General features: G+C 41.6%; 1 protein-coding gene across 2 annotated transcripts in view; it reads left to right on the top strand.

The window, feature by feature from the left end:
* GABRG3 (gamma-aminobutyric acid type A receptor subunit gamma3) overlaps positions 1–22339 on the top strand; it is a 233708-nt gene that overhangs the window by 22219 nt on the left and 189150 nt on the right. The gene's annotated exons all lie outside the window — the stretch shown is intronic.

Below are 22339 nucleotides of genomic sequence, written 5' to 3' on the forward strand. Positions count from 1 at the left end.
CTGCTGTTTTCAGTACCACGTGTCTTGCACGCAGCTCGAGCGAGGCACCACCCACATTACTGAGTTTTTAAAATGGGCTTCTGCTGATTTGTAGCTCGCTGTTCATACCCAAGACTTGTATGTTATGTGACTTGCTCTAATGGGAAGAGTTTTGAGAGGGAAAGAGCATTGTTGATAATTCTGAGAGAAGAACAGGACTGAATTGTGCTGTACCAGGAAAACTCGGGGTGTTCAGTGTTCCATCTTCCATAGGGAAAGGTCTGTCTCCATTGGTGTCTATTGTGAGTTATAGCATATCTGTCTCCTACTCTCTTTGTGTCTTAGAATTTGCCACCAGGTGGGAACTACTTAGTGAGTCCGTAACCTGGTGGGGCGGGGCTGGGGGGAGGGGTCTGTCTCCTGTGTGTAAAGGAACAGACCATGAGAATAGGAGCATGTATGTGTGCAACTCAAGAATGAAAAGACAAATTGGTCAATTAAAGATGGGCAGAGGATAGGAATGGACATTTCTCCACAGAGGATATACAAATAGCCAATCAGTACAGGAAAACATGCTTAATAGCATTAGGGAACTGCAAATCAGAACCACAATGAGATACCCCCTCTCACCTACCAGAGTGGTTATATCACAAAAGACATCATAACAACTGTTGGCAATGACATGGAGAAGTTACAATCCTTGTACGTTGCTGGTGGGAAGGTCAAATGGTGCATCTGCTTCGCAAAACAATTTGGCCGTTCCTCAAACGGCTATACATACAGTCACCATGTGATTCATCATTTCCGTTCCTAGGTATACACCCGAGAGAAATGAAAAGATACATTCACACAAAAACTTACGTGTGAATGCTCATAGCAGCATTATCCATGTATACAAAAAGTGAAAAAATAAAAAAGAAACCCAAGTGTCCACCAACGGATGAGTGGATAAAGAAAGATGTGGTATATCCACACAATGGAATATTATTCAGCAATAAAAAGAAATGGAGTACTGAATTAATACAATGTGGATGAAACTTGAAAACATTTTACTAAGTGAAAGAAACTAGAAACCAAAGGACACATATTTGTATGATTCCACTTATATGAATTACCTAGAACAGACAATTTCATAGAGACAAAAAGTATATTAGTGGATGCCCGGGGCTGAGGCTAGGGAGGAATGAGGCGTGATAGCTGAAAGGCATAGAGAGAGTTTCTTGTTGAAGTGATAAAAATGTTCTGGAATTAGATATTGATAACCAATGCACTGATGATCAATTTGTGAATATGCTAAAAGCCACTGAATTGTCCACTCTTAAAGGGTGATCTTTATGGTGCATATAGCTTGATAAAGCTGTTACTTTTGTGAAAAAAAGAGTTTTGGTGATGTATAAACTGTATTCACCACAATGAATTTTGGAATTATATAATAAATCACATTTCACTTTTGATTTCTGTGACAGTTTGAAAAAGATTTCCCTAGCTGGAGAGTGGGGAAGACTGGGGGCGGGGGGGGTATATATTAAAGGGTGAGGGGAGAAGGGAAGTCTCAGTGTGCAACCAAACTTGACCTCTCAGCAGCTCAATCTGTGATTCTCGTTCTTCCGATCAGAGGCTCCAGAAATAAATCTGCTCCCACTGTGCTTCATCCCTTAGTTATTCATTTCTTTGCTATTTATTGAGGACCTACTATGAGGCAGGATATCTGAAAGGAGCTAGAGTTGCTCCCTGAATCCTTCTTGTCTTCGGACTAAACTCTACCTTTTCTTCAACATCTGCGTATGGACTCAACTTGCAAAAAAGATCCTGTTGACAGAACTTGCCACAGTACACACAAGAAACCCTGGAATAGTGTGTGTTCATTCACTGAAGAATACTAATTCTTGGACTTTATCTTAAGGAAAGAAAGGATCATTGTTATAGAAAAACATGTCCATTTCCACTTTTCTCAAATAAGTAAAGAGTCTAACCCATAATCTGAGATAAATTAAAAATTCCGTTATGTCCATCTAAGAAGAACAGGCTGTACAGTTTGAACACAGTACTGAGGATCTATGTTCACTGACATGGAAGGAATTTTCTAATGTAATGTTGACTGATAAATGCAGTTAGACCACAGCAGAGCCCTTGTAAACACATGGATTTATTTGATTTATACAGATAAGTGTGAAAGCAAGTATAGTACTATGTTAATTGTGGGATCTAGATGGGTATATGGGTATTAGTTATAAAATATTGTCAATTTTTTGTACATTTGAAATTTTCATAAGGTTATAAAAGTAAATTATTCTCAAGAGTGGAACACATATCCAGTTTTCTAGACTTCAAAGGGATTCCACAGAGATATTCTCCAATGTAAAAATGACCCTTGCAATCAGGAAGTCCTTCATTGTGTTTAACCTCCATCCTCTTGTTCTGTCTTCCCTAATACTGATCAGAGCCTAGCCCTTCATATACATTCTTCCCATTCTGCCTATGAAACCATCCCTAGTGAGAAACTTGAATCTCTTAAGACTCATTGAATCTCAGTGGAATTTCCATTAGCAGCCATGATGTGCAAATGTATAAACTGACTTACCATAAGGTACAAAGCTTCCTTTCCATAGGAATACTAATATGGCAAAGTACTCTCAGTATGATGTAAAACTTAAAAATTATTGAAGACCCCCCAAAAAAACTTCTATTGATGTGGCATATCTATTAATATTTTCTATATTAGAAATTTAAAAAAGAGGCATTTAATATATACATTTATTAATTCATTTGAAAATAACAAAAAAAGCCCACATAAGTAACATATTTCTATTTAAAAAACTATACTATCCAAAAGACAATGTGGTTCATATATACAATGGAATACTACTCAGCCATAAAAAAGAACAAAATAATGCCATTTGCAGCAACATGGATACAACTAGAGATCATCATACTAAGTGAATTAAATCAGAAAGAGAAAGACAATGTATGATATCGTTTATATGTAGAATCTAAAATGTGACACAAGTGAGCCTATCTATGAAACAGAAACAGAATCACAGACATAGAGAACAGACTTGTGGTTGCCAAGGCAGGAGGAATGGAGTGGGAGGTAGATAGACAACAAGATCCTACACTTAGTATCCTGTGATAAAACATAATGGAAAAGGATATAAAAAACAGTGTATTATTTTTATACAATGTATAAATGTACACATGGTATAACTGAATCACTTTGCTGTACAGCAGTAACTAACACATTGTAAATCAACCATACTTCAATAAAAACATTTTTAAAAACTATACTATTCAAAACTCAAGGATTTACTGAGATTTTATGACACTGCTTTACAACTCTGCAAATCTCTATAATGTCTGACTTCATGAAAGGCAGATGATTTTCATATCTGTTTCTGCATTCAATCTTTTGGGATATGTAAATTCGATTGAAGAAAATCCAGCCTGAGACAGATTTGCAGTTCAAAAATGGATGAGTATTTTATTGGACTTTCCAGATAATCGTGCATATTCTTCTTTGATATCATATAACATTTAACAAGCAGTAATTTCTTAGAATTTAGATATAATGTGGAAATTGACAGTGTATCAATGAACTATTCATACTCTGTTACCTTGCCCTCCATCCGTCTGTGTTGTGTTTGGAATGTATCTGTTATCCATGCGTGATTGTGTACATCATGCATTGGTCCTTTGGAAAGTAGTGGTTCACGGAATTATGCAGATCCTCCAAATGTTGACACAATATCACAAAGATCACTTCTGTTAATATTCTCTCCAATCTCGTTAGAACAGTATATGAAGTATTGGGAAGCTATCAAGCTCATGATGGTGGATAAAAGTTTTCCAAAATTCTGATCTCCACTTTGAAGTCTCAAATTTTAGTATTGACAACAAATATTGCCAATTGTTTTCCCACAAGTGACAGACTCCCTTCAATCATTTTCAAGAAAATGTGTACCAAACACCCAAATCTGAAAATAACCACCATTTTTTCTGCCAGTTGTTCTTACAAGTAAAAATGCTATGTCATGAGACAAGCTTGCCCTTCAGCACCTTGGATTTAAGGTTGATTGTAGATGAGTAGTGTTGATTCATTCTAAATCCTTTCTGGGAGCTGCTTTATTGGATGGGAACTCCTTGCCGGCTCTAGGAAATGTTATTGGGGGTAAATAAAACTGAATGAGGACGGGAAAGGAAGGGTGGAGAGAAGGGCTGGCCCTTGGTGGCAAAGCAAACAGTAAGTCCTGAGGGTGAGATAAGAAGTGATACACTCTCAAGGTGTCTCCCCATTGGGAAGCTGAGCCCTGAGCTAACAGGTCTGCCTAAAGCCCTTTATCCCTGCAGGATTCTGCTGAGATCCAGAAAAGGAAAGAGGTGTTGGAGCACAGGATTTGTGGTAAATGAGATGCTGGATGAACATTTAAAGAATGCAAATAGAAAGTACTGCATAAATATGATGTGTTCCATATTCAAATACATATATCAAGAGCCTACAATGGATGAAATATGCAATTCAAATAAAGGGTTTTTTTAATTTTTATTTTTCTCTTGAAGTACACAGAAGTGAAGGAGGCCCTGGTTGCAGCATGCTCTAGGAGCTTGTGAGTTACGCAGTGCAGAGGGCCACTTCTCAGGGGTCCTGGTCAGAAGGTCTGGTGACTCCTGCACTGGGGCCTCGGGAGGGCGCGTGCCTTCTTAGATCCAGGAGCTGCGGTGACACCTTCTGGTGGATGAGATGCACTGCAAGCTCTTTTTTGGACACAGAGGCTTGGGGATGAAGCAGCAGAGAGGTACACAGAGGTGTACACAGGTACACAAGGTCTCCTCCCATCCAGGATACCTCAGGCCAAGCACCACTTCACAAAGATGCCCCAGACACTTGCATTGGCATGTAAGTGCCCACTCACCCAAAGAGGACAAGCCTTCACAGAGCTGCTTTGTCTAAAATGTTGTGTAATTATAAATAAAATGTATTCTTTTTTATTGTTATATCTCCCTTTCAGCCATTTTTTTGCAGTATGTTCAATTTTAATTAGATTTTTAATATTTTCCACAGAGGTCTGTAATTAAAACAATTCAATGGGAAGAGATTTATTTAGTTCTTTATTTTTGCAAGTAATCAAATTAAATACAAAACAAAAGCTAAGATGAACAATACAATTAAATATTAGCCAGGATGTTATAAATTCCCATTTAAAGCTGAGGAAACAGACATTTTTGGTCTATCCCCTCCCCATGGTTAAAAACATAATACAATATAAAGTAAATGGGAAAATAAGCATTCCTATTTAAATTTTTTGTAAACTTTTCTGTGAAGTTGCTATAGGCAAATGATATGTTACATTCTTTGAACATTCATTAAATAATTTCTACTCTTTTTATGTATGTTTATCTTAAACCACCATCCAGATCTTTTCTTTCTATAAGACATTCAAAGCAGAGGCTTATATAAACCAGGGAAGTCACACAAAGATTATCTGAATATCTTTCTAAAACCTTCAAGCTCTCTTGATTTAGTTCTAATACAAATGTTTTCATATGTGTTTTTCTTCTGTTTTATAGAAGAAGGCTCTGTAGCTTATCTACTTTGTTCCTCAATTTACAAGCTTTTGAGTGCTACCCACACACTAGGCCCTGTAGTAGGGTCTGGGGACAGAGGGAACCTGCTGCCCTGGCCGTGGGAATGGGACCTGGAGCATTTCCTGACCATGACTCACTGTGTCAGAAGTGATACACAGGTGAGCATATACTGAGGGGCTCACCAGACACTCCTAGCCTCAGCAGAGGAGGTGACATCCAGGTGAAGGCTGAGGCAGGCTGGGGAGTGCAGTTCCAAAAAGAAATAGAGGGAGGACCTGAAGAAACTGTTTCTGATGGGACATGGTCCGAGCTTGTGTCAGAGCCCCAGGGTAAAGAGAACTGGCAAAGAACTAGCATTCCTTTGCCTGGATATTAAACCACTCTGAACCCAGAGCCCTGTAAAACAATCAGAAAATATTTTACCTGGGAAACTCCATCCTCAGAATGTGTGCTTGCTTCAGTGAGAACGTACCAAAAGGAGATTTTATTAACATGAAATGCCAGTGGAGAGTAATTCTAATAGACAGCTCGTGGACATCTGTCCAGGCCAGGCGTGTGGCCTGGAGGAGGACATTTCCACTCTGCCCGTGGACGTGTCAGAGGGCCGGGTATGCCCTTCCTGCCCATGCATGGCTCCCCCAGCAGCTGCCACACAAGGGACGGACCTTTTCTGCCAAAAAGAGATCATCCTGCTGCAGAGATGAGGCCTGACGTGTTCAGAGTTTGCCACAACTCCTGTCTGCTCCTGGGATGAGGAGCCCAAATGTCTTTGGCTCCCAGAAGAGTGCGTGGAATGCTCCCCGCCTCGCTGTGAAAGGGTCTTCTTGATGCTTCCAGAGGGTGCCATGTGGCCAGCAGGTCAACCCTAGAGTCCAGCTCTTGCATTGAGGGCAAGCTCCGCTTTTCCTTAGCAGCATGAGCTCAGACAACTGGTCCTGGGACTGACTCAACCAGGGGAAAAATAATGTTATTTATCATCTCAGTGGAACCTGGCCAGGGTGAAATAGTCACCTGTAGCACCAATGCCAGGCAAAGAGCAAGCCAATACCTATGGTCTGTTGTGACTGTGGCCTCTCCCAGACTGGAGAATGGTGCTGGGGAGCAGGGCCTTCTTCTCATTGACTAGGGCTCCAGAGCTCTGAAGCAAGTCTGTACATGACACAGTGAGCTACCAGATTCAGCAGAACACCTGAAATTGTAGCATAATCTAGGGCGCACTTGAAGAGAACTGCCCCAGCGATCCTCACTTCCTCCCGGGACAGCCCATTTCTGGGTCTTGGGTGCTGATGTCTACCTAAACGGTGCCCCAGAGGTGGGAAAGGACCAGCACGGTGTGAGAGTTTTCTGAATTAACTTCTCAGGATGATGCTAGTGCACTGAGACTAGGGACGGGGTCGGTGCTTTCCCCAAACACCTCTCTGTTCTGGGGGAAAAGATGAAGGGAGGAGCATTATTTCCCCAGATAACATTGCATGAAATTGAATTTAGCAACCACCAGAGGACTGAGCTGTGTGGTCTGCTTTTCACCCTACTGAACTCCCAAGCGGGAGGAGACAGGCGCCCTCTCCTCGCAGTGGAGAGTCCAGGGGGATTTCCCCATAGCACACTAGCCTTTAATGAGTGTGAGGGGTCAACAGACTGCAAGACTAAATGTTACTTGCTTTCTGTCATGTTTCTGAAACTAGCTATCGGCTGGAGACAGGCTAACTGAAGATGATGTGTCAATTAAGTCAAATTGCAAATTTGTGCATTCAATTTGTTACTTCAGCGTTTCCAAGATGACTGTTATCCTGCATCTTAATTATTAGGGTTTATTTAGCTGATGTTCAGTAGCCCCTTTGAGGATATTCCAATAACCCCCACTTTATTTACTTTTGAGAAGATACCAAGTTAAAAAATTAATATACACGTGTGTTTTACACACACACACACACACACACACACACACGTAGATCATTTTCCTAACTTTGGACTCCTTGTATTTAATGACGGTGACCGCAAATGTTAATCATGCAAAATGATTTACTCTTTGCTCACATGTATTTAGTGTTCGATTGGATGTGCTTCCAAGCTATTGAGAGTTCAGATTGGCTCAATTAAATGTACATATAGAACATTAAAAAGCACAGGAGCAAAAATGGCCAAACAACACCTTTTCCTGTCCCCTTTCCATCTTGCCCTTTATCAGGAATACCCAGGAGTTGGTTTCACTTCAGTGTCGGAATTAAGTTAAAATGTAAAATCTAGATAGTGAGTTCCATTAAGAGAGAATTTTTCCACACAGCCAATGCCCCAGCAGGATTCATCCACTCATCAGTCATAACATTAAAGATGGTTTTTAAGTTTGAGTCAGTGTGTGGTGGTGTTCTCTGGAGGAAGTCAAGAAGGAAAATCAAAAATGTTGTGACCTTATAATTCTGTAAAAGTAGAGGTTCTCAAAGGACTGGTTTTTGGCAAAGAAAGTAGTAAGAACTCTGAGTGCCCATTTTGATTGTCAACATTTTTTTGTGGTTTTATTTTTCAGTGTACATTGAGCCCTTCGATGTAGCATTTACATCCAGTATTTTAAAGTACAAAAAACAGACACATAGTGAGCATGTTTACCTTTGTATGATCTCACCACGTAGTAGGAATGGAAGTTTACCAAAAGGACATTGCTCTCTATGCCTTGACATTCAGTTAGATGCCTTTTATTTAATGCCAGCATCGTGTTCTGCTCCAGGGCATTGTTGCTGCTTCCAGTTAGGTGGGGCTAACCCTTCTATCCCAGATTTGAGAGCCAGGTATTGGTATTTCAAATGAGCATCTCTCCAAAATAATCATGTATCAGAAGCTGTTAAACTGCCGAACATTTTGTTCTTCAGTATTGCCAGGGACTAGAAAGCACATAAGAGTAAACCAAGTAATTATTTTTGATAAGCTTCAGCTGATGAAAATAATATGAAATTGTGTCTTGCTATAGATATAGAAATATTTGCAACAACTCCAGTTTTAAGGGCCTATAAACTGGTACATATTTTGTGTTCTCTTCGGTCTTTTTATACTCTTTCTGGCCACCACCAAAGGCTGTCTCTATTTGAGACATTTCAGACTTCCTTCACATATCAATCTAGCATGAAGGAATCTCCTCCTCTTGCAAGATTAAATCAGCAGGCGTACCCTGAATGTCTTCTGGTATATACTTTGAGAAGATTTCTATATATTAAGGCGTGAAAATGTGGAGGAAGGTTGGTCCCTTTCACCAGGAAGCCCTACCCAATAGGATTCCATGTCCGACGGGACACATTACCCAAATCTTAAAACTAGAGTACAGGACAAATAAAGGGAACTTCTCAGGATCAAAAATAGAAGCAGAAAAGAGCATACAGCTAAAGGGACAGAGTTGAGTTACACTGAGTTCCCTGAACACAGACAGAGCTGGGAGCTCCATGCAGAAAGCAGCTGAGGAGTGCTCTCTGCGGTTAGCCCTTAAAGAAGTGAGAAAGGTAGGATTAGGCAGATGGAAAACCTGACTCACACTGTGTTTGCCACTGGGAGCTCTGGAGCTGTGACAGCCCTTCAGAAGGGTACAGGTTGAGGCAACAGGGCCAGGTCTTTGTATCTCCATATCAGGAGGTCATTGGCTATGGGGATCCCGAGGAGGGGACATAACTTTGGGCGGAGCTGCCCCTTGCAGCTGTGCGGTGATTCTCAGTGCCAGGTGCAGCTGGGAGCTGACGTTCTCAGCAGCTCGGCGACCTGCACCTCCATCCTGAAGGGCTCTGGGTTGAGCAGCAGGGTATTGACGGTGGAAGCCGTGATGTGAGAGTGCGAAAGATATGGGTGGACTCAGTTACTCAGCTCACAAATGTTAAGTGCTGGCCACACATCCATCACAGTTCTCAGCAAGCGGGGGCACTGAGGTGAGTGTGACTGACACAGAACCTGATCTCACCATCACCGCCTTCCAGGGAGGGGAGGCAGACCCCTGGACATCCGGCAGATACAGGAGAAAATTGGTTTAGAAAGATTAAAATTTCAGGAAAATATAAGTAGTCTGAAGAAAATTAGGTAGTGCCTCATGTGGGAGTGTGCAAGGCTTGGTGATCAGGGGAGTCTTCTTTGAGGGGTGATGAGTGAGCTGACCTGAGAGTTAGGAAAGCAGGACCTCTGTGAAGACATGGGGATGAGTGTTGCAGATGTAGGGCTGGATGAGATGGGGCAGATTGTCAGGTCACTGGATGGAGGACCTTAGGCTCAGTGGTTGGGTGACCTTAAGGGAGCTAGTTCTATCTGAGGGAAAAAACCACCAGCCAAGTTAAATTGGTATAAATGTTCTCTCAACTGATGGACCAGGATTCTTCCTCTGGGTACCACCACGTCATTTCCTTTATTTTAGGCAGGTCTGTGAGAGAGGGACGGCCACTCACAGGTCTTGCTCATCCTTTGATCTTAGGGCCTATGACTACTTGTCTACATCAGCTGATCCAAAAAAGGATGGGGCCTGGGAAGGACCATTGTCCTGGGCACTGGCTGTGAGGAAGCAGATGGTCTAATAAGGCGAGGAAACTGGGCCAGACAAAGATGCCCAAAGGCAGTCAGCATTGTTCTTCATGGAGGGTCCCCACAGTGGGAGTCTCCTTCTAGGTGTTTAGGAAGCCTCTAATGACTATCTCTGAGAATGATTGCAGACACTTAAGATGCAGATGAGGACAGTACTTTGAAGAAGCTGTGGGATAAAAGCAGAGATACCCAAATTAGGAGAGAAGTAGGTGATGGGACTTTCTCTAGAGACAAAGGGACACAAAAGCAGGCTGGGATTACAAACCTGAGGTTGGTCATCACGAAAGCAATGATGGGTCATGTTGTCTTTTTGGAGTTTGTTCAGGGCTGAGAGTAATGAAGAAGGATTGGAAACTTGGGATAGTGCTAGTGGACATTTTTCTAGCCTACGAGGGCTCCCGCAATAATGCTGTGAGGGCAGGATGGAGTTGGGATTGAGACCAGAGGGAGGTCGTATTGGAGCCAAAATGACTTCTCATGAAAGCCTAGAGGGGGGAGGGCTCTGGAGGCCGTATGCCCATCAGAAGTAAGATAATTCTTACACCATCTTCTCACCCTCCAGGACATGGTTCTGATTCTAAACAGGTCTGAAGACTTGAGTTGGTCTGGCAGAAATCCGAGCCCGTGTCTATCATCCGTCAAAGGGCAGCCGCCTCCTCTGTGCCGAGGGGAGGAAGGCACACACCTGCCTCTCTCCTCTGTGGCGAGAACGCCTCTCATTGCTGGACACATCAATCAGAGCTTAGCCACACAGTAGGGACTGTGATTTTTGAGGACAAGCACATGGTCAGTGGCAGCCTCCCTCTCTGTCTGACTTAACCCCACAATCAATCAGTGAAGCGTTGCATTTTCCCTTTATCCACCAACTTCCCACCTTGAAGGGGCATTTACTCCTCCCCTCTCTGCCCTTTATGGACCGAGCCAACAAACAAGCCAGTTACAATATGTGAGTTATCATCTGTTCCTCTAAGGGATGTCAGCTATGAAAGCTCTGACCTAGACTTAAATGGAAGGAGTTGAACAACCTGTGAAGTTTCAGATGAAAGAAAATGGAGAAGGGGCCAGCAAGGCTGCCGTGGTGACTGAACATCTCACCAGAAGACTGACCACATGGGCTGGCCTGAGGGTCGGCCTGTCTTCTGGAGCCTTTCTGTCTGGGCACACAGCGGTGGGACCTGATGGGTACATGTATTGGGTCTAAATGACCAAAATGAACCTTCCTTTAGAAGAGCAAGGGACTAATCTTTGTACCAAAAAAAGAGGCGTAGTGACAGAGAATCATCACTGCCTAAGCACAGGTACCCTGGTGTGGGCACATAATTGTGCGTGGAAACCATGGTCAGAGGGACCTCAGGAAACATGCAAAAAACTGGATTTCTGTTATTACATTAAGTTTGCATTATGAAAAGCTCTTTGTGGTTTTATACATTTCACGAGAAAAACTAAGTAGATTAATTGCTTCTGATTAAAGGGGTCTGCCGTTGTCTCTGGTATTCAGTTTGTGGGGCAGTCGCATGGCTCAGTTATACACAGGCACCGTGTGGATGTGCCCCTTTGGGTACTGATGTGATCTCCTAGGTTGTGGCTCTGTACATCCTGAGGCGGCCACAGTTTGCATCTGAGTAATAATTGGAGGTATGATGTTGCCTGGACAACAGGTTGTCTGGGAGGAAGAAATGTTCCTCTCCTCTTCCAGCTTCTTCCGGCTGGTCTACGAATTCAGAACACATGAGACAGATTAGCAGGAGAAAATCAGAGTTTAATAGCATGTATGCATGGGCGAGACCTAGGAAAACTGAGTCACTCTCCAAATGGCTGAAATCCTCACATTAACTCAGCTCAAGGCAAAAGAGGTTGTGGGGGGTAGAGGTTTGGGCCTTCGAAGGGAAGGGAGGTAATTCAGATGAAGATGGAAAAGCAAATATTTGGTAAATAAATGTTTGCTGGGCCAGCAGAGACGATGGGACACAGAGTGGACCCTGATCTCTAAGTTTCCCTACCAGGGTATTCTTTGCAGACATCTCTGGTAATCACTCTATTCCGGAAAGAGGCTCTCTATCCAAATTCTTCACAGAATTAGAGGGAAGTTCATAGTTTCTTCCTGAATGTTTTGGGACTTGATTGCTTTCAGTTTAAAATAATTCAAATGCCAGAGACATTTGGAGTGGCAAGTTTTGCTCCCCTACAAAGTGTTCCAATCACAGGAAGGAAGAGTATTTGTTCTTGGAGGGCCTGGCAGGTATGGTACCTTGTGAGCGACTGTCAGTGGAGATGCTATCCAAGTACCATTGGAGAGGCCTGGCTTAGCTAAGAGAAGGGTGCACATACACCCCTGCTGTGAGCAGATGAGCGTGTAGTTCTGCACTGACACTGAGAATGGTTTCCTTAGAAGTTCTCAAACAGCAGTGGAGGGGAGGAGAGTATGACCTTTCCCAGAACTATTTTTCTGTCAGCTTTCCTGGAGTATGATTGGCTTAGAACACAGTGTTAAAAAAAAAAAAAAAAAAAAAAAAGGCCTTCTATATAACTTGGCTGCACTATGATCGTGTAGCACATTTCCAGACTGTTCACTAATCTACTCGAAGGTAACCACAACATAGTAACGCAAGTGGCATGAAATGTGGTATGTAATATTGCTGCAGATTTCATATGAATTACCACTCTTTTGCCTTTTTATTTTGAAATAATTTCAGCATCACAGGAAAGTTGCAAGAATAGGAAAAATAATTATTGGTATCCTTCACTCACATTTCCCAAATGTTGAAGTTTTACCATAATTTACTTTATAATTCTTTCTTTCTACAAACACATAGACAAGGTTTTGTTTTGTTTTGTTTTGTTTTTTTGCTGATGCATTTGAGATCTAGTTACAGATATATTGCCTTTTTACCCCTAAATAAGTTAACATGTATTTCCTAAAAACCGAGATATACTTTTATATAATCAGAGTACATTTATAACAATCAGGGCATTGCACTGATACAATACTACTGTCTAATCTACAAACCCTATTTAAACTTCATCAGTTGTCCTAATAATGACATTTATAATAAACCTTATTTAAATTTCATCAGTTGTCCTATAATGACATTTGTAATAAACACACACACACACACACACACTAACCCTTCCTCCTCCCAGTTCAAGACCCAGTTTATGAGAACAAGCCATATTTTCCTTTTCTGTCATTTTAGTCTCCTTTAATCTGGGCTGGTTCTTCAGCCTTCTTAAGATAGTGGCATTACTGTAAACGGGTAGACCAGTCATTTTGCAGAACCTCCCTCCACTGGGGTCTGTGTGCCCTTTCTTTGCGGTTAGAGTTGTGTTACGTGTTTGGTCAGGAGCACCACAAAGGAGGCTTCGGCAATGCCTCCTATGGGGATACATGGTGTCCCCTGTCCCTAGCTAGTAAGGTTCACTTTGATTACTTGTTAAGACAGGTCTCCAGATTTCCTTGCTATAAAACTACTTTTCTCTCTGTAATTAATTATTCCCATGAAGGCTGTCTGCAAAACATTTCTGTGAGGATGGAATTCTTACTCTCATCAAAAATAAAAAATCAGAGGCTCAGAAGCAGCGTAACTTGTCCAAGTCACATATTCTCTTGGGGGTGCGGAACCAGGTCTTATGCCAAAGTACAGTCTACTATGAAAGAAAGCATAAAATGAAGGGGAAAAAGTTGTATTTTTGTATTGATTTGCTAATACTTTGTAGTGATTTCACTTTTTGTAGGCCTAAATGGAAGAAGGCTCCCCTTGAAGGCACTTTTAGTAGTGTCAGAAGCATGTAATGACCTCCTTTCTTTCTGCCAGTCCCTGGAAAGTAGGACATAAAACTCCTTTCAGGTTTAGGTATCAGAGCCCAAAGATGACCATAGAAACACTGGAATGAGACATATTATTTTTTCAGCTAAAATATAGGGCACACAGTCCTTTAAAATTGGGAGATGGCAGAGGAGGAAGAACCATGAGACTTGTGGGCTGCAGAAAAGGCCGTGGCTGTGGGTCCAGGGTTATGTGACAGGTGCATGCAGCCAGCTGGGCCGTAGCTATGCCTAGCGCCTGTGATTTCTGACTTCCAACTCCATGCCATTTTCCTGCATGGAGTTTTATAGGACTGCTGTATACTTCTTAATATGGCATCGTCCTCATTGAGTCTCGTGTGTTGGGGACAGGTCTTGGACTTGCGAATTTATGCCACCTGTGGTATAAAACCATCTTGTTCTGCCTTAGCCCTTAGCTGGCTACCTTGGGGTAAAGGCTCAGTCTTTGCAGGTTCTTCTCCCAGCCCTGTTCTCCATGCTAAGGTGTGTCTGTGCACGCCTTGATCCTCACACAGGTCCTGGAGCACAAGGTCATTGCTCATCTCTGCAGCAATAACCTTTTTCTCACCTTATCACAAGGCTACGCCTACATCTACTTTTTACCTACACGGCTACTAAAACCTGTAATCAGCTCTCTGCCAGGAAAGAACCTGGCATCCATGTCCTCACTAACTTGACCCTCACTGTTTCTGTGCATCTCACATGCAATTCTGTGCAAATCTGTGCAAATCCACACCTGCAGCTGCCACTCATTCATGGAGAAGGGGGGAGAGAGAGAATGGGGGAGGCAGAGAGAGAGAAGTTGGGCAAGAGCAGATGTAAAGAATGAAGGATGGGATGGAAAGAGAGACAGACAGAGAGAGAGGGAGAAAGGGAAAAGGGAGAGAGAATTGGGAAGAAGCCATACTTTCAAAAAACCTTCAAAATGCTTCAAATATAGTGGGAGTATTTGAAAATATTATGGCAAAATTGAATCATTTTATACACAACATATGTGGCAACTTTTCTAAACTGCATGTGACTTGTTTATGATTTAAATTTTAGTCAACTAATCATGCATTAATTGTAGTACCTACTCCATGCAATGCTTCGTGGGTTGCCCTAGTTTTCTTTTTGTTTACCCAGGAAAAGGATTCCAGGTATAGGATAAGGAGAATCAGACCCATGTAATAAGGAAAGTTCTCATAGAAGAAGTGGAAAGAGATCAGGGAAGTTGTGGGACCTTCTCTTAGATGTTTCTGCCTATCCCTTTTCTGATCATGCTGTCCTGTCTCCCTCCCGTTCCTCACATCTGGGTACTTCCAGGTTGGGAACCCTACCACCTTGTGAGGCCCTGGAATGGCCAGAAATGGGATGGGCCACTCAGCTTTAGGTCTTAGAGAGAAGAACTCTTTCTTTTCTTCATTTAATTTTTTCCACAGTGGAATAAGTTCAGAACTCAATGGCTAAGACTATATTGTGAGTTTCAAGGAACAGAGACCAGGACAAACACTTTGGTCTAGGTTGTAAACTCATTCCTAGGGCTTACCACCAGGAAACCTGATGGAGGTATGAGGGCCAAAGTTCATGGACAAACACACACACACTGTATGCTAGGGTAGTTGGTCAAAAATGTTGCCATATGTTAGGTCTAGATATGAAGAATAAGCAAAGGGACATAGGAGTGACCTCATAGTGCCTACTGTGTCTCCCGGAAAACAATTACCTATGGATAACAATAACAGTAATCTTACCCGATGTGCATGGTGTCATTTCACTGTCCTGGAGTCGCTGCCCTCGTGCTGTACCACAGTGTCTCATTTACCACTCACAGCACACATGGCATCAGTTCTGTTATCATTACCCCCAATTTTACAGGATGCCAAGGCAGGCATGTAGGATGTATCTCAAAATGTAAAGTTACTCACCCCAGGTTACAGGAGGTCAAACTCAGGCACTCTGAAACTGACATATAACCTCTCAGTTACTGAAAATGGGGAGTAGACACACTGGAGAAGGAGCATATACATCTGTTTAGCAGTCTGGGAGATTTAGTAGTAGGGACACTGAGTGAATGGAGACTTGAAGGGAATGGGAGGTATGGACGAAAAATATTGCCTATAAATAATTTCAGCAAACAAAGGATGTTGCTGCCAAGCCAGAAGCCCCAATGGATGTACCCTGAGGGAATTCAGGACGGAGAAAAACAGGATAGGATACTGGCCCTAGATAGTTAAGGTGCATATCAAAGGAATGATTTCAATAAGCATCTTCCCACGCATAGAAAAGTGCTAACCTCATCAACTTGAGATGTCTGATTTTTCTTTAATTAGCATTAATCTTTTGATATTCTGACCAGCTGTTTTTGTGTGTTTGTTTGTTGTGCAAAACTCCTATACAATCCTGGCCCCTCCCTTACCTCTTCGGAGCGTTCCCTCAGAGCTATCTGAGAGGCTGCCTCTCAGGCGTGAGTCCTCAGTTCGTCTACTGAATAAAACTTTATTCTCAACTTTGAGGTTGTGCATTTCTTCAGTCAACAGAGGAAAGGCATTAGGGGAAGGGAAGGGAAGGGGACCAGTGTAATGGAAAGGCTTGATATTTGGTGAACTAAGGTCTCTACTGATGAAGTTCAAAGTTGAAGGAGCCCAACATCTTGACATGATCTTGAATAGGTATGCAAGGTTCAGATAATAAATTATGTACATTTTCTAAGACTTGACTTTAATTCACCTTTTTTTCTTTCATTATTTTGAAAGGTTTTATATGTTTGCTATCCCCTCTAGCATTTTTGAATCTTAATTGGATTTTACCTTACTTTTGCATAATACTAAAAATGAACTGAACAACTTAACCTTATATTGATGACTGAAAGGATTTCTAAGTTTTATAAAGCCTCAGAGATCATTTTATCTCACATCAGGCGGCATTATAGTAGATGTGCCGAGCACCAATTAGCAGAAAATTCTAGGTAACCCAAGTGTGTTCAGCAAGATAACTTAATGGTGAAAGTGAAGTTGTAGAAATGCATCTCGGTGGGCTCTGAGGAGGTCGGGTTCTTTATGTCTCAGTGCAGAAAGAATTCAGCAAGAGGCAAAGTGATAGACAAGAAGTGATTTGTTAGAAAATGATGAAAGTGGGTGGGCAAGGGGGTGCTGCCCCAAGAACTTAGTGGCCACAGTTTTGTCATCAAAGGAAAAGTGGGGAGTGGAGTGACATCTACTCCTCATTCTTTTTTTTTTTTTAATATTTATTCATTTATTTACTTTGGCTGCACTGGGTCTTCGTTGCAGCATGTTTAGTTGTGGCATGTGGGATCTTTAGTTGCAGCAATGTGCACTCTTAGTTGCAGCATGCATGTAGGATCTAGTCCCCGAACAGGGATCAAACAGGGCCCCCTGTATTGGGACCACAGAGTCTTACCCACTGGACCATGAGGAAAGCCTCTACTCCTCATTCTTTAATAGACATCATGTGCTTCTCCTCCACATCTGGCTGGGGAGTGTTCTTGTCTCCACGTGGTCGAGCTGGGACTGTTGTGGCACAATGGAAATGAGCAAAAAGATGGTAACATATACTCAAATATGATAAATCATCTCAGGTTTCAGTATAATGTCACCTTTCCCTTATATTTTCGTTTTTAGTATGCATAGAGAAGCATGTCCTAGGAATCATTAACTTACTGAGCTCACTGGGTAGGATGTGGATCTCATTCCACCACTGTTTTATTGTTTTGGGGCATATCTCATGCTTCTGTTGCATAGTTTTGTTGCTAAGCAAACCTGCTTGGTTTCGTGGTTAAGCAAACCTGCTTTCTTGAGTGATCATTAACTTACAGGGGTCTCCCATACTTTTTCCTTTCCTTATCCTCAGTGGGATCATCTATTTAATCACCCACTTTGTCCCTTTACTCTGTCCCTATCAAAAAAATCCCAAAACAAGGAGACACCCCAGGCCAGGTGTCATTTATAAGACCTTTTAATTAATGGGCGTTAGAAGCATATCTAGGAAAATTGCCTGACCCTGAAGCTCTGTTGGGAATGATAATGGAACAAACGTGTAGACAGTGCTAGTGTACAGCTGCCACAACACAAAATGGTTCAGCTATTCAACCGCATGAGATTCTAGGAGTATCTTCAGAGTTTTAACGTAGATCCTCCAGCTGTGATGTTATGGTGCATAAGAAAACCTTTCAGTTGCGGATACTGACAAAGTCTCCCCAGTCCTCTTCTTGAGTCACGTGGAGGCAAAGGGTAGGGGGTTCCCTCTGCCTCCTTACTCTTCAAATATGCATGTGAGGCCCATCATGGAAGCATAATAGTATCCATTGCATGCTGACTGCATATTCCTTCAGCACATCCCAACCAACTAAAACCTCAGTTCTTGAAAAACAAAGCCATTCTTTAAAAAACCAGCCTCTAATGGGAGTCAGCAGCCAATGTATTGAAAACAGCATGCTTAAGTGAAACTAAACAGTGAAATAGTCACTTATCCTCCAAGGTCCTTGGATTCCACATCTGTTAAATAAAATATATACCTGGGTGATCTTGCATCATCTTTCAGTTTTGACAATGATGAGAGCTGCATTAGGCATTTAGCAGAGTATAGAGAGACTCTAAGGAGAACAATGAAATGTGTAGGTCGCTGGGAAAGATTTGCTAACCAGATGGCCAGCTAGCCACTTACGCTGCTCAAACAATAGCCTGGAGAAAACAGTTCGCAGCTTTTTCTTGCTTTGTTTTTGTAATCAACATCAGGCGATCTAAAGTGGCCAATATCTTACCTGTTTGGATAATCTCCAGATTGCTTGGCAAAGTTTCTGTCACTCCTCCTGAGATCTTAACAGCAAAGTCTGGGACCACCCATTGTGCTTGGTCCAGCAGACTTCAAGTATTATGACATGGACCTGTTTTTGCCCCTGAAATCTCAGGAGGCCACTCAGAGGCGGACCAGACACCTTCTGCTTCACTAGCTGCTTGTTAAAAGCAGTTTCCTGTTAAAAAAGTACAGTCTTCCAAGACGGAACCAGGAAGAAATAGAAACTATGAACAGACCAATCACAAGTATGGAAATTGAGACTGTTATTAAAAATCTCCCAACAAACAAAAGCCAAGGGCCAGATGGATTCACGGGCGAATTCTAACAACATTTAGAGAAGAGCTAACATCTATCCTTCTCAGACTCTTCCAAAATATAGCAGAAGGAACAACACTCCCAAACTCATTCTCCAAGGCCACCATCACCCTGATACCAAAACCAGGCAAAGATGTCACAAAAAAAGAAAATTGCAGATGAATATCACTGATGAGTATAGATGCAAAAATCCTCAACAAAATACTAGCTAACAGAATCCAACAGCACATTGAAAAGATCATACAGCATGATCAAGTGGAGTTTATCCCTGGAATGCAAGGATTCATCAATATATGCAAATAAATCAATGTGATACATCATGTCAACAAATTGAAGGATAAAAACCATATGATCATCTCAATAGGTGCAGAAAAAGCTTTTGACAAAATTCAACATCCATTTATGATAAAAGCTCTCCAGAAAATAGGCAAGAAGGAAATTACCTCGACATAATAAAAGCCATATACGAGAAACCAAAAGCCAACATCGTTCTAAATGGTGAAAAACTGAAAGCATTCCCTCTTAAAACAGGAACAAGACAAGGGTGTCCACTCTCACCATTATTATTCAACATAGTTTTGGAAGTTTTAGCCACAGCAATCAGACAAGAAAATGAAATAAAAAGAATCCAAATTGGAAAAGAAGAAGTAAATTTGTCACTCTTTGCAGATAACATGATATTATACATAGACAATCCTAAAGACTCTACCAGAAAATTGCTAGCACTAATCGATGAATTTAGTAAAGTAGCAGGATAAAAAATTAATGCGCAGAAATCTCTTGCATTCTTATACACTAACAGCGGAAGAGCAGAAACAGAACTTAAGGAAACGCTCCCATTTACCACTGCAACAAAAAGAATAAAATACCTAGGAATAATCCTGCCTAAGGAGGCAAAAGACCTGTATGCAGAAAACTTTAAGACACTGATGAAAGAAATCAAAGGCAACACATAGAGTTGGAGGGACATACCATGTTCCTGGATTGGAAGAATCAACATCGTGAAAATGACTGTACTACCCAAAGCAATTTACAGATTCAATGCAATCCCAATCAAATTACCAATGGCATTTTTCACAGAACTAGAACAAGAAATCTTATGATTTGTATGGAAATGCAAAAGACCCCGAATAGCCAAAGCAATCTTGAGAAGGAAAAATGGAGTTGGTGGAATCAGGCTTCCTGACTTCAAACTATACTACAAGGCCATAGTGATCAAGACAGTATGGTACTGGCACAAAAAGAGAAAGGAAGATCAATGGAACAGAATAGAGAACCCAGAGGTAAACCCAAGGATATATGGGCACCTTATCTTTGACAAAGGAGGCAAAAACATACAATGGATAAAAGACAGCTTCTTCAGTAAGTGGTGCTGGGAAAATTGGACAGCTACATGTAATGCAATGAAATTAGAACACTTCCTAACACCATACACAAAAATAAACTCCAAATGGATTAAAGACCTACATGGAAGGCCAGACACTATCAAACTCCTAGAGGAAAACATAGGCAGAACACTCTATGACATCCATCAAAGCAAGATCCTTTTTGACCCACCTCCTACAATAATGGAAATAAAATCAATAATAAACAAATGGGACCTCATGAAACAAAAGCTTTTGCACAGCGAAAGAAACCATAAACAAGACTAAAAGGCAACCCTCAGAATGGGAGAAAATACTTGCCAATGAAGCAATGGACAAAGGATTAATCTCCAAAATATACAAGCAGCTCATGCAGCTTAATACTGAAAAAGCAAATAACCCAATCCACAAATGGGCAGAAGACCTAAATAGACATTTCTCCAAAGACATACAGGTGGCTAACAAACACATGAAAAGATGCTCAGTATCACTAATCATTAGAGAAATGCAAGTCAAAGCCACAATGAGATATCACCTCACACCAGTCAGAATGGCCATCATCACAAAATCTAGAAACAATAAATGCTGGAGAGGGTGTGGAGAAAAGGGAACCCTCCGGCACTGTTGGTGGGAATGTAAGTTGGTACGGCCACTATGGAAAACAGTTTGGAGGTTCCTTAAAAAACTAAAAATAGAACTACCATTTGATCCAGTAATCCCACTACTGGGCATATACCCAGAGAAAACCGTAATCCAAAAAGAAACATGTAGCATAATTTTCATTGCAGCACTATTTACAACAGGACATGGAAGCAACCTAAATGCCCATCAGCAAATGAGTGGATAAAGAAGATGTAGTATATATATACAATGGAATATTACTCAGCCATGAAAAGGAATGAAATTGAGCTATGTGTAATGAGGTGGATAGACCTAGAGACTGTCATACGGAGTGAAGTAAGCCAGAAAGAGAAAGACAAATATTGTATGCTAACTCATATATACGGAATCCAAAAAAAAAAAAAAAATGGTACCGATGAACCCAGTGACAGGACAAGAATAAGGATGCAGATGCAGAGAACAGACTGGAGGACAAGTGGTTGGGGGGTAGGGGGCGAAGGGGAAGCTGGGACGACGTAAGAGAGCAGCATAGACATATATACATTACCAACTGTAAAATAGATAGCCAGTGGGAATTTGCTGTATAACAAAGGGAGTTCAACTGGATGATGGGAGATGCCTTAGAGGGCCAGGACAAGGAGGTGGGGAGGGAGTCGCGGGAGGGAAGGGATATGGGGATATATGTATAAATACAGCTGATTTGCTTTGGTGTACCTCAAAAGCTGGTACAAGAGTGTAAAGCAATTATATTCTAATAAAGAGCTTAAAAAAAGAAAAAGCTGTTGCCTGGTCTTTTCCTCATCAATTACATTTCAGTGACAGAAGCCCACGGTAAATTTTAATTTTGTGGAAGGTAACTAGGAATGGCAAAATGAAGCAGCCACTCTGACACATTACTCTCCTGCTATATTTAATATAGCAAATATCAGGTTTCTCATGCATGGAAGTGTTACCAGTGGCTACTGAAAAATATTGGTTGTTATTCCATCAGTGGCCATAAATGGGTGCAAATGCATGTGTTATCAACAATGACAACTTGCCGATGGTTCTGCACTGCACAGCTGTGACACTCACTGCTCTCCTGTGTTCTTTCTCAATCAGGAGGTCAAGCTTATGGGAAAAAAAAATAAAACAAAAACATAGCAGCACAATTGTGTCTGCTTTTGAGCCTTGAAGTGACGCATGTGCCCTCATTTATCTGTGTGGTTACGTGATCGCCCCATATTAACTAGCTTTTATGACCAGTGCACCAAGTTCCATTGTCTAAAACTTCTAGTAGGATTAGAAACAGAGAATATTTTGTGAGAAAAGATACGCTCTT

The sequence above is a fragment of the Hippopotamus amphibius genome, chromosome 2 (genome assembly GCF_030028045.1).
Source record: "Hippopotamus amphibius kiboko isolate mHipAmp2 chromosome 2, mHipAmp2.hap2, whole genome shotgun sequence".
NCBI lineage: Eukaryota > Metazoa > Chordata > Mammalia > Artiodactyla > Hippopotamidae > Hippopotamus > Hippopotamus amphibius.